The sequence below is a fragment of the Oncorhynchus mykiss genome, chromosome 8, assembly GCF_057628025.1.
Source record: "Oncorhynchus mykiss isolate SJ-2025 chromosome 8, ASM5762802v1, whole genome shotgun sequence".
NCBI lineage: Eukaryota > Metazoa > Chordata > Actinopteri > Salmoniformes > Salmonidae > Oncorhynchus > Oncorhynchus mykiss.
The window spans coordinates 64,302,941-64,318,867 of NC_143029.1; the positions used below are offsets into that span (position 1 = coordinate 64,302,941).

Here is a 15,927-nt window from a genome sequence, read left to right on the forward strand (position 1 = left end):
TTAAACTATGCAGAGACTTCCTACTTATGCTGTAGGAAAGTTGTCTACCCATGCAGCTGACATGAGGTATCCTATCAAATCACTGCAATGAAGACACTTTTTTTTACAAAGCCCAACTGGGTGAGACCTGCAATTGTTATGGGGGCTGGAGCTTCTATTATCACATGTGCTACTTTTGGCATAATGCAAGTGAGTAAATTGCAGTGCACTGGCGGGCTCAGGACATTACAGTGCTCAATGATCCTGAGTGAACTACCTCGGGCTCCCAGAGCCAACACCAAATTAGTTTGATAACATTAGCTTTGGCATTACAGTGTTAGTTTAGCACATTCAACGGCTCAATTGTTTTACACACCAGGCTCACGGTGTCACATCTATTCATACTATCAATTTGAAATGCATGTGATGTAGCAATAGGTATTTGGATTGATGGATCCCTTAGTGTGTTCAGTGTTAAATGCTTTGTTTGTTAATGGTAGTAGTCAATTATTTAATTGCTTTCTATCTCGATAGATATCCTGCGTAATTATTTATTGACATGGGCATTACACCAGAGGAACTGCTAGTGAAAAAACCTTACCAGATGACTCGGTTGTCGGCATATTATCACATGCAGTTATGGTGCACTTTGGTGCTCTGACAAACACTACGTCCCTTTTTTTGGAAAACAGAATAAGCAGTGATCAGTATATAACTGCCTTACTTACATATCAGGTACAAGGCAATCAGAGATGTTATGCCCTTATGGTTACCTACTTTCATCTGACACAAGGAGGCACTGTACTTGCTGATTTCATATGTGGTTAGACACTACATTATACCCACATCAAATAACACATCTTCTTAGCATGTACTTATGCATTCTAACCAACCACCGGACAAGCCAAGGCTATCCAGTGGTAATATCATAGAATAAAAACCGCATCTTTCACTTTGCTACCCTATAGCTTGCTGCTTGTCAGGCTCACCCACATACAGAAGTGAAACATTGGATGCATCCCAAATGGCACCCTATTCCCTTTATACAGTAGTGTACTACTTTTTAACAGGGAGCATGAGGATGGGAATAGGGTGCCATGTGGGATGCAGCCATTGAGTCTCTGCCTGACCAATAACTGGAGTGATCAATTCCTCTGCTTCCCTCCACATGCACTGTATAACCCAGGCCGTTTGAATGATCATTAGGATTCACAGCACACAAAATGAATTTGTCAGTCTATTCCCCTTTTTCTGGCATTTATGACTTTATGTTCAAATTGATGGACAATATCGGCCTTTCGAAATGTGTCAGATAAAGGGATGAGGTTATATTCCATAATGGACACTGCCCATTCTCATTCTGTTGGGCGTATTAGTGATTCATATGACCATAAAGAGAATGGACAGGAAACTGATGGCTGCCTCAGCTTGTTCATTTAGCTCAAAAACAAGTATTTTGAATCATGGTTTTGCATGGCAGTGCTGCAACTATCATTTTATATTAGGGAGGGTGAAGCCATTATTTTAATAGAGGACATTGCTCTGCCATAAAGCTTGTGTCTTTGAGTTGTATGTTGCAATACATGTCAGAATTACAGAGCAGATGTCGTCTGCCTGGAGTACAGTGAGATATCTTCCCATTTCTCAATGGATTAAGCTTAGTAAATAAAACAAATAACGTTGTTTCTGAATACTGCACCTGTCAGGGTTGAATCTTTAAGGAATCCCCCTTGGCTTCCCCACAACTCTTCAATTTCTTTGATTGAAGAAGTTATAAACATATTGCTAAAGAGATCTAAGTTTACCATCCTTCCTTCAAACACATGTCTTCTTTTTTCTTTCCATGTGTATTCTACTCCTACTGGAATACTTCAAGTGGAAAACACAGTGAGACATGGCTGTCAAGCCATCATCGCAAAGACATCAAATGGTTGCTTGTGGCACTTTGACGGCAACTACTATACAGTGCTTCCACCATATTTGACATTATAGTTAGAATGCACTCACTATATGGTACAATGACATAAAGTCTGCACTTGTCACAAGGTAAAACTTGTCGGGAATGGTAAACTATCTGTAGGAACTACTGCAATTGATGTTAGCTCTTTATGAACAAGGTTCCAATTCTTCTATGGCATTTTTCAACACTTTATATTCCAGAGATAGGACTAAGAAAAACCTTTTCCCTTTCCCCCCGAATCAGATTCTGAAATATCAGATTCTGAAATATTACATATTTAGGGGGATCTTGTTGCGCTCAGACTGAGCATGGAAAATGCAATCTGTATCGGATTGGAAAGACATCATCATGTGCATAGTTGATGGACACTTGGCTTTCTAGTGGCATATAATGTGATATGCAACTGGACTAATTAACGTTAAGTTAATATCTTAATAGATGCTTTTGTTTAGAGATTACTCTAATCCCTTAAAGACTCCAATTTTCTAAACATTAATTAAGAAATCCCTTCAGAATGAGATCGTACCACTTGAGATAAACTGTAAAATGTGTAAGCTAAGACACTATACTGTCACACACTGATCTGTTTCACCTGTCTTGTGCTTGTCTCCACCCCACTCTAGGTGTCGCCCATCTTCCCCCTGTGTATTTATACCTGTGTTCTCTGTTTGTCTGTTGCCATTTCGTTGTGTTCGTAAAACCTACAAGCGTTTGTTTCCCTGCTCCTGCCTGTTTCTTGCTCCTGTTTTCTAGTCCTTCCTGTTTTGACTGTTCTGCCTGCCCTGACCCTGTGACTGCCTGACGTTTTTGTATCTTACCCCACTATTCTGGATTATTGACCCCTGCCTGCCCTGATAGATCAAAAATGTATTACTCCCAGGCCACAGCCAAATAATGATGAGCAGAAGCACTGTGTTTGATTTGACAGTCGGAGAAAGCAACACATACTGTATAGTCTTACCCAATGACAGGTTCTGGTATGCATTGATAGTTGAGCTCTATTGCCTTGTAAATGGCTTATAATTCTCTCTCTGTTGGGTAACTCACAACGTAACATAATGCTGTCTAAACAGCCATTTACTTTCTTAATGTGAGGCTTGCAGCTTTTCCATCAGATAAACAAGTATTTCACCTAGGCTCAAGGAATACTGTGGTTTAACTATATTTTCAAGAGCCTTTCTTCAAGAAATCAATATTTTGTCTTGAACATATGTATGAACATTGTTCATATGAGAAATGCACCTCACTTTCTGTCAGTGCTGATAAAGCCTGAACAATAAATATATTTGGCCTTTGCACACACAGTTGGGAAAGCAATGCTATCAGATTTCTGCTTATTGAACTCTGGTGGGTGATTTTAGTATGGACAAACACCACTGCCGTGCTCTAAGGTTTCACAAACTCTTAAAGAAGATCAATCTCCACTACTACAACGATTCCTCTTTCCAAGGTTGGTGTTTGTGACGATCGTCCTATGATATTAGTCACAGAATCTAAAGATGTGCTTTTATCAATAATCCAAAATTGCAAACGGTTAATGGTTCATGATAAACACATGCATTTATGAATTGTTTGTGTTTAATGTGGGGCTAGCGATGTCCTTTTGGTAAATGGTTACCTTGTTGTTCGTAGAGGGTTATCTGTTCATTCCCAGAGAATTGACAGGCGATGGGGTGCGTTCAAGTGTGCATGGTTTATTCAGTGTATGGGTATAGCGGAAATGTCTTATCCCGGGTGGACGTACATGTTCTTATCCCAGATTGTATTCATGCTAAAAGAATGGTTGCACTGTAATTGATATGTGTGCTCAAGGTTATTCGTGAGTGTATCATCTGAAGACGTTTAGATGTTATTTTATGCTGCTGAATGTTAATTGATCATAATGTTAATTGGCTTGTTCTCATTGGTTGCATCATAGGTATTGGTATTTAAACCCTGTCATTCCTTCATTTGCGGGACAGGGAACAGGTTGGCATGCTGCTGAGGTTTCAGGTGTTATTGTAGCCTGGGTTTGGTTTGAAAAGCTCTATTTGAGACAGTTTATTATGTTTGTAAATAGTTGTACATTTTGCTGACTATATCCTCACTTTTGCTAATAAAAGCCTCACGGTGGAAAAGAAAAATCAGTTCTGCTTTGTTGCCTCCTCACAGTAAACTCCGAACGCTGGGTCTTTCTCACAGTGCTGAAACATAAAAACCTGACACCAACACCAGCTCTTGATCTAAAAAGCTCAGATAATTCAGTATTTAAGGTGGGGAGTGTCACGCATCAAGGTAAAAAAGAAGTGCAGTACATATGCTGCTGTGTTTGTTGTTTACGGAAACATCTTTGTTGTGATACGGCAAAAAGATGTGGCAGTTTCACCATTTAAGAATTCCAGCTTAAAAGCTACCGTGTGTAGCAAGATGGAATGTCACATCCTCTAGATGGCCTTATGATTTCTAAGGAAATATCTACAGATGATTGATAACTGTTTCCTTTGATATTGATATACTGTACACGTGAGTTTAGAAACCTATACATTTGGCCATGTTCGGAAACTGTCTTTTTGTTGTTGCCAAGAAAAATATCAAACTCCTTTTGTGTATTATGCATAGGCATGAAAAGGTATTAAATTACTCTTGCCAGGTCAAATTTGACAACAGAGAAGGTAACACTAGAAGCTTTAGTAAGCCCACCAGTTATTTAGCATGGCTGTTTGAAGATGTAATATTTTCCCCAGTCATGAGGTGAGATCAGACCTGAATAATAGATTGAGTGAACATGAGGGGTTCAATCATTCAGGGTTTGCCAAGCAGCTGCAGTGAGCTCCAAAAGCACAAATATCATACCCCCCAAAATGCTAACCTCCCCTGTTAATGTAATGGTGAGAGATTTGCATGTCCTGGGGATATGATATTTGTGTGTGTAACTTTCTCACTCATTATTATTCACGCTTAATTCAGGATTATCCAGAACCATGGTAGCATCCACATTAATGTAGAAGTCTTTAGAAGCATATTCCATTCTTATTTACAATCAAATTGACTCCAAAATGACACAATACATGATTTCCCATTTGTTTCCACTGGGCACAAAATAATCTGAAACACAACAAAAACAAACAGCAAATGCATTCAACAAATGTGTAGATTAACAAGCTTGATGTAGTAGTTGCGTGCTATGAATATGGGACCAAATAGTTCAATACACACTCATGTGAATTTGTCCCAATACTTTTGGTCCCCTAAATTGGAGGGAATATGTACAAAAAGTGATGTAATTTCAAAACGGTTCACCTGATATGGATGAAAATATCCTCAAATTAAAGCTGACAGTCTGCGCTTTAACCTCATAGTCATTGTTTTATTTCAAATCCAAAGTGCTGGAGCACATACCTAAAACAATAAAACATGTGTCCCAATACTTTTGGAACTCACTGTATTTCTCAGAATACTTGCCTGAAAATAATGATTTTTATACTTTGTGAGCAATACATTGTGAGAGAGATACTGCCCACAAAATATGTACTTTATGTGCCATAGATATCGCCTGCTGTCCATCTACCAAAGCCGATGCTTTGGGTACATTTCTGAGGAGATTTTGTTGAGCTGAGTCATATATTGGATCTACAGTAGCCCAGTTCTTGTAGCTGGGCACCAGTTTCTCTAACCTGACCAAGGGAGCGTATCAAGAATATACTGTTTCATTGCTCCTACAGCATGAAAGCAGTACGCTCCGGTATGTTACACCAACAGGACGCAGTTGGAATGAAACAGTGTACAGTCAATCTGGTCTCAGAGTAGCTTGTACTATTCTGTATGTACATCTGTGACCCTCCATTTAGTGTGTTATGTTATGGTATGTATTCATTGGAATTCTCATACATTACAAAAAAAATGTTATGTATTTGATGGTTCTGGATAATAAAACATATTAACCTTGGGCATTATCAAGGTTGTTTGTATAAAGGAACTCAGATGGCCTAGTTAGATGAAGACAGATTGGATTTAACTATGCTCCCAATTACAGTTAGTGCATCATTTAAACGGATCTATTTTATATACCAAACATTACCCTTAAATTCCCTTTATGGCAGAAGGATTATTTGTAAGGCGGACATGCAATATTGTCAATAATTTCAATAGTCTTAGAGTTGTGAATGACAAAGCTAGCCTACATGTGACTCAGCATCTCCCTATTTGTCACGTTCTGTTCTGACCTTAGTTCCTTTTTTGTCTTTGTGTTAGGTTGGTCAGGGTGTGAGTTGGGATGGGTAGTCTATGTTCTTTTTTCTATGTTGTTCTATTTCTATGTGTTTGGCATAGTATGGTTCTCAATCAGAGGCAGGTGTCGTTCGTTGTCTCTGATTGAGAATCATACTTAGGTAGCCTGTTTTCCCCATTTTGGTTGTGGGTGTTTAATTTCTGTTTAGTGTCTGTTCACCTGGCAGAACTGTTTCGGTTGCTCTTCGTTGTTATTTTGTGTAGTGTTCAGTTCTTCAATTAAAATATGACGAACACTTACCAAGCTTGCATTTTGGTCCTCCTCTCCTTCTACCAACGAGAATCGTTACACTATTTTAATCATTGTTCATTGATTCCACTGCTTTCCTTCCGTGGGAGACCAGAGGAAACTCACAGCATGTTATTTCCCTCTTCTCCATCAAACATCTTTTAGGTGTGCACTTGCTTTGTTTCTTTCCACAGAACGTTCACCTTGTATTACTTTACAAGTTGATTTTCTGGTGCTTTTAAATTGCTGCCATAGAAGGCGGCTGACCCCCCCCATGACCCACATCTTATCTTGTGATTTGTATTAAGTTGTATCTGGGTTTTGATTTATGTTTCAAAAATAGTATTACTTCTTAATTTATGCTGTACCACTGAGTTTGAACTACATTGAACTCACACTTTTAAACTAGATTGTGATAAGACTTACTGGGCAGGTTGAAAGGCCTATGAAAATTAACAGTGGAGACTAGGCCTGCATCCCAAATGGCACCCTATTCCCTTTTTAGTGCAACACTTTTGATCAGTGCACATAGAGCTCTGGTTAGAAGTAGTGTACTATACAGGGAATAGGGTGTAATTTGGGATGCAAGTTAGAAAATCCAAGTCACTGCTCTAATCTGGAGACTGCCTCTGACTGACATGCCGTTCACGATTCATTTTCTAATAGTAAATCTTTATTTTTTCTTCATACAGGAATAAGAGGAAGCAGTGACCTTGCTCCTCAGTCCTCACATATGAACCATACGTGGTCCACAAATGCACATTTTTGTCTTTATAAATCGATCACAGTACATTTACTTGTATTTCAGCAGTGCAGGAATATGAGAGTACCTTGCTCCGAGACAGTGTCCTATGGCGATGTAGTAGCAATTATAGGTAAAACTTCACTGACAATGAAGAGCTTGTGGCAAGCTATAAATCGTTGCTCTCACGGTAGGGAATTTAAGGAAGTTTCGTCTCTCCTCACACTATAATATTTTTTGGCCTTGGGCAAAGTAAAGATAGAAATGTTTGCAAGGCTTATGTCGCACATTACATTTAGCAATGGGCTTAGGGCTTAGTAGCTCAAGAGGGAAGAACCAACCTGGGAGAGACTTGCTGTACCGTGGCTCGCACTGTGAACATTTGAGCCATTGGGAAAGGTTTCCAAAGTGCTATATGTACTGAGTTGACTTTTTATTTTTGCTTAACCTTTAAAACATAGAAAAATAATGAAAAGCTTAGTGTCGTTAATAGGGTATTGTGAATATGTGAATACCACATTTTGTTTCAATTAAATTCAGAGTAATGAAGGACTCTTAATACCTCTTCAACTTCAGTGTATGAAGGGCATTTTCTATTGTCCTGATGGGTAGCTGTCCCACTGAACTTACACAACTCTACTACACTTACATTCACATTCAACGTTATCTTCTGATAGACATGCACAGACAGCTGTCTTGCTATTTACTTGCAATAAAAATATAAATTACATAGATTTTTTCTTAATTACATATTTGGACTAATAAGTAACATTTTGCCATTGTAATCTTGTGGTGGACCAGCCCACATATTACTCACACACAATAGCTAGTGTTTATAAAACTGCCTTTATAAAGACCTGAAAATGAACTGCTTAATACTGTTAATGAGATCCTCACTTTAGTACTATGACATTTGATGAGCTGGACTCGACAGTGTGAGTCAGAATCTAATTGAGCCAGTGGAGACTACCCTTGGCATCACAAACTGTCCATGTTGAATACATATGGTCGCAAACAGACAGAAGGAAGTTCATTGTTATTCGCTACTGAGCTGATCTGTATTCACAATTTTTCCCTGACATCAGTTTAATGTTTTTCAATTACATTGTTTCGGTAAAAACATTTAAGTTTACAACTAGCTCAATTTGCTACAACAAACCACCAATATAGTCCAAAAAAGTATAAGTTATACACGTAAGTGAAACCCGTAAGTGTTTGGCAGAAAACATTATAAACTTATTTTCCCAGAGAGGTAGTTGTATGTAAGCTATACCTTCACCTAGGCAGTGATTCTATCTCTTAAGGCAGAAAGGAAGGATTGATACTATCCCCATAACTACATTCTCAGAAAAGGTCCCTTGGGAGAGCAAAGATTCTAGGAAACGAGAAAGTAAGAAGGGAGAGTATACATTACATTAGCCACCCCCCAGAGACATGTAATGCACCTCCAGCTGCCTTTGTACAGTGGGCATGTGGTCCTTTCCCCTGAACAATTTATGTGTGCGTCCCAAATCGCATCATTTTTCCTATAGTGCACTACTGTTGACAATGGTCCATAAGGCTCTGGTGAAAAGTAGTGCACTATATAGGGAAAACGGTGCCATTTGTTACAAAGGATCTCTGCAGGCGATCCTGGTGAGAAATGGAGTCTGAGCTGAAGGATCCCAAAACCACACTAGATTACCCCATGTGGATTTGACGCACCTATATGAACAGGCACACAGAGTGAACAATAGTAGAAGATGAACTGCCATGGTCTCTCCTATCTTTCAGCAGAAGAGAGAGGAGAGGCCTCGGTCTGCTATTCTATTTATACCTCAATGTCTTTGTGGCAAGTAGTCAGATATTGAACAGAGTTGATTATGTTTTTCTCCCCCCAAAAAACCCTGTTAATTTCAGCATACAACACCTCCTCACACATCTGTTCTACTTTGCTGAGCTTACCGGTCAAGTTTGACGATGGATTAATTTCATGCCAAAAATAGAGACGGGGAAAGTTTAACTCACAATGTTTATGTATTCAATTGAACAAGAAAGTATGGTGCCTGACATAAAGTTGTTCAAGAGAGTAGCAACGTTCAACTGGTGTTTGAAATAGGCTTAGAGAGCAGGTGTCTGCTGCTGTTTTAAAACCGTCCTGCAATTTTAAACCCGTCCTGAGACTCCTGCCATGTCTCCAGACATCCCCAAAATAAACAAAAACTGGCTCTCGGAGAATGAGTGCACAACTGGTAAATAGTCGCTTATAAATACAGTAGATCAATCAGTCAGGGGGCTAGCTGCCGGCAGAGACTTACAGTTGAAGTCGGAAGTTTACATACACTTAGGTTGGAATCCTTAAAACTTGTTTTTCCAACCACTCCACAAATGTCTTGTTAACAAACTATAGTGTTGGCAAGTCGGTTAGGACATCTACTTTGTGCATGACACAAGTAATTTTTCCAACAATTGTTTACAGATAGATTATTTCATTTAAAACTCACTGTATCACAATTACAGTGGGTCAGACATTTACATACAGTGGGGCAAAAAAGTATTTAGTTAGCCACCAAATGTGCAAGTTCTCCCACTTAAAAAGATGAGAGAGGCCTGGAATGGGTCAAAATACCAGCAACAGTGTGTGAAAACCTTGTGAAGACTTACAGAAAACGTTTGACCTCTGTCATTGCCAACAAAGGGTATATAACAAAGTATTGAGATCAACTTTTGTTATTGACCAAATTATTATTTTCCACCATAATTTGCAAATAAATTCATAAAAAATCCTACAATGTGATTTTCTGTAGTTTTTTTTCTCATTTTGTCTGTCATTTTGTCTGTCATAGTTGAAGTGTACCTATGATGAAAATTACAGGCCTCTCTCATCTTTTTAAGTGGGAGAACTTGCACAATTGGTGGCTGACTAAATACTTTTTTTGCCCCACTGTACACTAAGTTGACTGTGCCTTTAAACAGCTTGGAAAATTCCAGAAAATTATGTCATGGCATTAGAAGCTTCTGATAGGCTAATTGACATCATTTGAGTCAATTGGAGGTGTACCTGTGGATGTATTTCAAGACCTACCTTCAAACTCATTGCCCCTTTGCTTGACATCATGGGGAAATCAAAAGAAATTAGCCAAGACCTTAGAAAAATAATTGTAAACCTAGGACCATGCAGCCACCGTACCACTCAGGAAGGAGACGCGTTCTGTCTCTTAGAGATGAATGTATTTTTGTGTGAAAAGTGCATATCAATCCCAGAACAACAGCAAAGGACCCTGTGAAGATGCTGGAGGAAACAGGTACAAAAGTATCTATAGCCACAGTAAAAGGATTCCTATATCGACATAACCTGAAAGGCTGCTCAGCAAGGAAGAAGCCACTCCTCCAAAACCGCCATAAAAAAAGCCAGACTACGGTTTGCAATTGCACATGGGACAAAGATCAGACTTTTTGGAGAAATGTCCTCTGGTCTGATGAAACAAAAATAGAACTGTTTGGCCATAATTATATGTTTGGGGAAAAGGGGGAGGCTTGCAAGTCGAAGAACACCATCCCAACCGTGAAGTACAGGGGTGGCTGCATCATGTTGTGGGGGTGCTTTGCTGCAGGAGGGACTGGTGCACTTCACAAAATAGATGGCATCATGAGGTAAGAAAATGATGTGGATATATTGACTCAACATCTCAAGACATCAGTCAGGAAGCTTGGTCGCAAATGGGTCTTCCAAATGGACAATGACCCCAAGCATACTTCCAAAGTACCTTTTGTGAGGGGGCATTATTTTCATTTTGGGAAAAATAACGTTCCCGTAGTTAACGGGATATTTTGTCAGGACAGGATGCTAGAATATGCATATAATTGACAGTTTAGGATAGAAAACACTCTAAAGTTTCCAAAACTGTAAAAATATTGTCTGTGAGTATAACAGAACTGATATTGCAGGCGAAAGCCTGAGAAAAATCCAATCCGGAAGTGCCTCATGTTTTGAAAGCGCTGGGTTCCAATGCGTCCCTATTGAGCAGTGAATGGGCTATCAACCAGATTACTTTTTCTCCGTATTCCCCAAGGTGTCTAGAGCATTGTGACGTAGTTTTACGCATTTATGTTGAAGAATACCCGTAAGCTGCTACATTGTGCAACTGCTCACCTGATGGCTCCCAGAGTGATTCTCGTGTAAAATACAGAGGTAGCCATTATTCCAATCGGTCCTACTGAAAAACCAATTGTCCCGGTGGATATATTATCGAATAGATATTTGAAAAACACCTTGAGGATTGATTATAAACGTTTGCCATTTTTCTGTCGATATTATGGAGCTAATATTGGAATATTTTTCAGCGTTTTCGTGACTGCAATTTCCGGACGATTTCTCAGCCAAACGTGAAGTATAAACGGAGCTATTTCGCCTACAAAAATAATATTTTTTGAAAAAAGGAACATTGGCTATCTAACTGGGAGTCTCGTGAGTGAAAACATCCAAAGCTCATCAAAGGTAAACAATTTAATTTGATTGCTTTTCTTATTTCCGTGACCAAGTTACCTGCTGCTAGCTGGACAAAATGCTACGCTAGGCTATCGATAAACTTACACAAATGCTTGTCTAGCTTTGGCTGTAAAGCATATTTTGAAAATCTGAGATGACAGGGTGATTAACAAAAGGCTAAGCTGTGTCTCAATATATGTTACTTGTGATTTTCATGAATATGAATATTTTCTAGGAATATTAATGTCTGTTGCGTTATGCTAATTAGTGTCAGTCGATGATTACGCTCCCTCATGTGGGATGGGGAGTCATTAGAGGTTAAGGACAACAAAGTCAAGGTATTGGAGTGGCCATCATAAAGACCTGAACTGAAAATTTGAGGCCTAACTGAAAAAGTGTGTGTGAGCAAGGAGGCCTACAAACCTGACTCAGTTACACCATCTCTGTCAGGAGGAATGGACCAAAATTCACCCAACTTATTGTGGGAAGCTTGTGGAATGCTACCCAAAACATTTGACCCAAGTTAAACAATTGAAAGGCAATGCTACCAAATACTAATTGCGTGTATGTAAACTTCTGACCCACTGGGAATGTGATGAAAGAAATAAAAGCTGAAACATATTATTCTCTCTCCCATTATTCTGACATTTCACATTCTGAAAATAAAGTGGCGATCCTAACTGACCTAAGACAGGGCATTGTTACTTGCATTAAATGTCAGGAATTGTGAAAAACTGAGTTTAAATGTATTTGGCTAAGGTGTATGTAAACTTCTGACTTCAACTGTATATTGCAGTAATGTTGAACGTGTCTGGCTAGTATTATTTAGCCAGCTAGAAGGATGAAGTAAGAAGCTAACGTTAAACGCAGCCTACCTTAGAAGGAGCAAAAAATATTCTACTAAATTCTCATAATAACTTCACAGAGACTAGGCTACGGAGACAGACAGTGATGTGGCGCTCAGTGGTAAGGCTGAGGCAGGCTGCAGTGCTTGCAGAAGGAAGCAGAGGAGACAGAGAGAGAGAGAGGAAGCAAGCAGAGAGAGAGGTTAGTACCGTGTGGGGTCACCTGAGAAAATCTGTACTAATCTTATCAAACAATTTAGGAACTTAAATAAAATAAGACACATGGCTTATCTTCCTTATAGGCCTATATTAAAATTATATATCATATCATTTCTCATATTTCCTCCCTTTCAGGGGTATAACATTACAATTGTATAGCTAATAGGCTATGTGTTTGTAGATCGACTGAGGTGAATGAACCTACAGCAGCCAAGGTGATAATGGCAAGGGTAATTTTAGCTTGTTTTTGCTGTTGTCTAAATAGCATTTAAAAGCTTGTATAGAATTTCAGTAGCCTAAATGATCTTCAACTTAATTCTGGACTCGTTTGAAATATAGCAAAACTGGTTTGCTGCCACTGCTGCATGATTTAAGGTAGACGTGTGCTGCATGGTCTCCGATCATGTAAGCGAACTCACGTGCCTCCGGCATCAACATGTGAAGTCTGCACAGAATACAAAATCACAGAGATCATAGCATCCCAAAGGGAACTATTCCCAAAGCCCTGCTTTATTCAACTCACGATTCCTCAATGTATCGAGAAAACTATTAATACAATGGGTGCATATTTCCAAATCTTTGTGGCACACTCAGAACTTCAACCTTTGGCAAACATCATCTTTGACCTGAAGATTTATTCAATCCAGTGCCTTGTGTGTAGTGCTTGTGTGAAGCTTGACCCAATTTCTTAGTCTGTATACTAACGATTACAAAGTGTTTATCCGTGTGGCACTGCATCAGCATACGTTCATGGTAGAATTATAGCTCCAATCATATTACTGGCATGTGCAACATGCAACGTCTACCAGTACATAGGCTAAGTATCTTGCGAATTAATATTTTTTACATGGCAGATTATAGCCAAATTCTGTGGCTATATGCATTCCATTAGTTTGGCTGCTGGTCAAGCACTATTGAGCTATGGATGAAGTATCTACCTGCATGTGTCAACATAATGCTTGATCCTTGTTATGACAGTGTTATCATCCAATCAGTGTGTGTGATACGCATATCACATTCTAATCCAATTCAGTCGAAATGTAGGGATAAAAAAGCAATACAAATCAGTCAAACAGTAAGACATGTACAAAATGCTAAATATTGAAGATGCATGGATGTCCTTGGTGATATATAGTGATGTTTTGTTCACCCGACAAATGTAATCCCCTGAAATAATCCCCTGAATAAATACCACGATGTTAGGAAATGTTGCCAGCTATTGAACCAAAGAAATCAATTTCTGGAGAAGTATTTTTGTTGTTATTACAAATCTGTCACATTCAAAATGTGCATGTGACACATCTAACTGCTTCCAGTGCATGCTTTATTTAGGTAATAAAAGCAGAAATGGGCAAGCCATCAGTGAAATTTCAATTGGCAGGTCTTGATGGGGAAGCAGTGCCAAGACTATTTGTAGGTGGTACCATGTATCAAATAACTCTCTGTTACTTGAAGGCATGTTTTTAATTAACATAATGGAACCATTGTGGTAATTAAGCGATTTGCACTGTATCATGAAGGGATAGTGAATCTAACACTAAGAGAATTTTTGACTTTTACAGGCTGAATTTACAGCTCTGCACATCATCTTTCACAGTAGTTAAAAGGAGGTGTTGACAGGTCCTTTTTGTCGGATAAAAAAATAGATCCAAGAAGGTAAATTTGTTAAGATTTACATAATGCTTGTATGTTGCAGATTTACATACAGTCAAGTGTAACTCATTTGACTATATAACTATACAACTAATATTAGATTAGCCTGGGTGCTAGCGTGAGAGACTGATTTTGCTTTGTCAGTCATAGAAATCTGTGTAGAAATTGCTTTACTAATGAGAGCCGTTATGAAACATTGGGCGGAGCCTTTCAATTATTTAATTCCTTTTGCCCAAGGAGGTCATGAGCTGCGTCCCAAATGGCACCCTATTCCCATAGGACTATGATCAAAAGTAGTGCACTGCATAGGGAATAGAGTACCGTTTGGGATATACTCATTAACCCTTCTTGCAAAGGCCTTTAGTACAATAAACTGTTTTTTTAGGGGTTCAAGCAGCAAAGCTGGGTGAAACCCTATTGTATTTGTTGCCATTGGTTGTTCTTCTTCTTTTTCCAAAATGGCACATTGCCATGCAAATTCCTGTGAGATGGTAAGGCTTAGGATGTTTAACCTTGAAGGATAGTAAAGTGTGCACACATTCATGCAATGCCATGTCATTTGGCCACATGGTGGCACTATAACAATCAGTTTAAAATGCAACATTTAAAAAGGTCACACCCCTCACCCTGTCGGACCTAGAGTCATGACATTCAGTACATAGGTCCCTCTCCTCTCAAGGAACAAATTTGCCTCAAGGACACATAAGGTTCACCATGATGGATTTTCCACAATTTAGAATTTTCGGAAAAACACTAGGGGAAAACGAGTGGCGAGACAGCATTTGCCGCAGTACTTTCAAAGCAGCAGCACCGAATGTGTTTACCAGACATATTCATTAGTTCCCGTCATAGAAAAACTTTTCGCTACGGAAACGAACCTCTGGTGGGCTAGATGGAGACCAGGACAGCAACAGAAGGTTAGTGTTTTTTTTTTACACATACACATAAAACATTTCTTTGTTACAAAGTCTACTGTGTATAGTGTTAAATATAACCCTGCCTTACATGAACCATACAGAATTAATAATTGCAGTAGATCACTGCAACCAGATGAACAAATCTGATACTTTTTTACATTGAAACCTACCTGTCTTTTTTATTTTTCAAAGTCCACTGCTTAACATTGTGTGTGTGTGTGTGTGTATGGAGTGAAATTAATATTTAAATATATTGTAACCATTCTTTGCATAACGCTTAACCCCAGTGCACTATACTACAGAGTATGTTGTCCATCGAAGTTGTTCTCTGGCTCTTTTGATATCAGATTCCAGGAGTGTTTCCAAATCACATGACCAGACAAGAAAAACAAAAGGCCTTATAGTCATTGCACAGAGGAAAAGGGAAGCTCTCTATAATACTAATCTTTTGTCATAGCCCACAAATAGGACCCAGATTTTTACCTGACCAAGTCCTGAGATCAGGAAAAACTCCAGGCCCAAGAAAAGACACAAACATTTTGCCACACCATTTTTCATCCTGTGGTGCCACCTCTGGATCTCACAATATGATATTATCACGATACTTAAGTACCAACACGATATGTATTGCAAATAACACGATTCCCAC

General features: G+C 38.9%; 1 protein-coding gene across 1 annotated transcript in view; it reads right to left on the bottom strand.

The window, feature by feature from the left end:
* The window catches only part of LOC110530307 (BMP/retinoic acid-inducible neural-specific protein 3), a 71,160-nt gene that overhangs the window by 9,899 nt on the left and 45,334 nt on the right, over nt 1–15,927 (bottom strand). The gene's annotated exons all lie outside the window — the stretch shown is intronic.